Consider the following 2,847-nt stretch of genomic DNA (forward strand, 5'->3'; position numbering starts at 1 on the left):
TTAATTGCAGATTTGCGCATTTAATTGACTACGGACCTCGCCATAAATACAATCGTAGCCTTATTTCCGTTCATTTTAGCATAGTTTTACCAAATAGACCGTTTCTAGAACAACAGTTTAGTGTTGGTAGAATATGATGACTGTTTAACTCGCGGTTTGGGTAGAGGGCCACTCTGTATCCTGGCCACTGTGCCTCCGCTGGATGGGCTAGCCTCTAGGCCATGCCAGTGGTCAAAACTCCTTCTGTAGGGTAAATATGTGCCTCCTGTCCAAGCACTATGTCTTCCTTCGTCTTTAGCGAAGCATTTGGGAGCTTCAATAACTTACGAAGGATATGGCGTTATTGGAAGCAGGAAATCCTAATATGTAAGTGGAGGAGTGACATTTCAAGTCATCAAAACATTCACAAATCAACAGCTAACTTTAAGACAAGGATCAATGTTTGCTTTTAATTAATCCAGGAATATGTGTTTCAGCAGATAGAGAAAATTAAGCAGCTTTGAGTACTTAGACTTTAATATGGAAGCTGGGTTAATTGGGCTTTAGTGAAATTTAATTAGGGCTGTCTGAAAAATTAGAAAACAAGGGTTAAGGAAAGTATTTTCAAATAAACTGTAATAGTTATATTTTTTTAATGTACCTTTCGGGGAGGAGGCGAGGTTACAATTGGAATCTGGTGACAGAGTCGGCGCCTCCCAAATCTGGGTGCGGTTGCGTTTCCTCCCCTCCCTAGACTTTGTACTTGTTCTCCCGATCCATTTCCCTCTAATAAATATATCGAGATTAAATCAATCGGATTGTTATAAGAGCACTAGGAACAGGGAAGAGGAGGTCTGTGTGTAATGCAATGGTGGCTTATGCTCCGGTATTGGTGAGGCGCTACTTTTGTACTTTGAATTTGCCCTCTTGTACCTCGCTGGGTGGTCTGGCCTTTCGGGCCATGCCAATGGCCCAGACACCTTCTCCGTGCTGAATATACGTTCTCCCCGGGTATTGTGTCTTCTTTCGTCTTCAGGGAAGTCCTACGACGCTACATGTGAGTATCGCCCTCCAAAACGAATTATTTTTAAAAGCATTCTAGTAGCATTGCATTTGGTCCTTGTGTTAAGGAAAACAGCATAACCTATGACTAATGTATTTTTAAAATTAGCTTGATTAGTTTACTCTAAATATTGCATTTAAAAATAAGTGCTTGGTGAAGGAAATTTACGATAGTAGCATGACTGTTCCTCCGCTTGGATTCCTGGCAGGGACCGCCTGTATGATGTAATATAACCTTAAACTGGACCTCATTCCTTCCAGGCAGTCCCTCTATTAGGTAACCTGACCATTCCCTGGCCTGGATTCCTGCCAGGGACTGCCATAATACCGTAATCTGACCTTGAGATGGCCCTATTCCTACCCTCGCCACTCGCTTGTTATTTAACACAGAGTCCATGTAAGAACTAATCTAAACCTCGCCTGGGCGGGAATCCTATCATGGAATTGCTTCTTACGCAATCTTACCTACGTTTTTTTTTCTGGTTAAATGGTCCTACGTTGCATCATGGTGCTCTAGTAGAGCACCCTTTATTATTTCTTCAGCGTTGGTTGTCTTTTTTGCCTATGATGTCTTCCAATCGTCATGAGCATATCTTTTTTGTGTTCTTTGATGTTCTGATAGACTCAAATCTGTTTTAGTACATCTATTACTCCATTTGTTTTTTTTGTCACAAATCCTTACATTTTGCATTTATTCGCATATTTTGACATTTACCAATCTCATTCGTTAAAAGCAGACCTTTTTGCCAAACTTGACATTTAGACGTTTTAAGGCAGCATAATTAGCATTTTTTACCTACTTCGTGGCAAAAATTTACTAAATTTTTCCCGTACTTTTACTAATTCTGATATAAATGGTAATTTGATTTTGTTTTTTTATTTTCATTAAGCAGTTTAGTATGTTTAAATCGTTCACTGTGACCTGACTGGCCGCCTCCTCTATTTTCGCTTTTCGTTTTTGGTTCTTTTTACTCCTGCATTTACGCCGGGATTCCGGCTTCAATGGCTCTTTTTTGTGAAAAAAAAAAGAATCCGGAAATTTTAGGCTGTGGTTGGTGCCAATGACGACCCAGAACTTTAAGTAAGCAGGATTTTATTTCCTTTTTATGTTGCATCTAATAGGCTTCGAGTGATATCTGAAGAACATCGCATTTGAAATTGGGCTTTGCTGTTACCCTCCTCTGTTCTCAGGTAAGAATGCAGTTCGACTTGTGGGGCGTTGTTATGTCTTTTGTGCCTTAACTGTATAAGTCTACATATTTCTGACACGAGATCACAATTACCATTCTTCCCGAAGTCTTTCCACAGCTACTTGTTGACGGTTGTATTATCCACATTTTTATGTTATCCACTTTTGTAGGGTGCGTCGTGTTTTACAAACGTGGAAACAGCTGGAATATCCTTCAGGAGGGGAACTCGTGTATGCTCTTCTCCGTCGATGAACTGAACTGTAGTTTGGACTACCATTGGATTGAGTGTCAATTTACTGATTTGATTGGTAAGATTATCTCATAACTTCACCGCTCTAGACGTCGTTTGTCTACTTTTCATTCCGTTTTCACAGGTACGGGGATGTTTTTCAGGTTGGAATTTGTTGGCACAGGTGCTGCGTGTGGAATTCGATCACAGAAAACGGAGATGAACGCACGCAAGTAATGCGGTATGTTGTCTGTATTCTTTCCGAGTCTGTGAAGAATACGTATATCGCCTGGACTGTACCGATGTTGTAGTGCATATTGGTGACCATTGTTGGCCGGTAAATCTTTGCTAAATTCTGGGAAGTGTGGCGCTGTGGTGATTCCTGCG

Source organism: Echinococcus granulosus (genome assembly GCF_000524195.1).
Source record: "Echinococcus granulosus chromosome Unknown EG_S00083, whole genome shotgun sequence".
In the NCBI taxonomy this organism is placed as follows: domain Eukaryota; kingdom Metazoa; phylum Platyhelminthes; class Cestoda; order Cyclophyllidea; family Taeniidae; genus Echinococcus; species Echinococcus granulosus.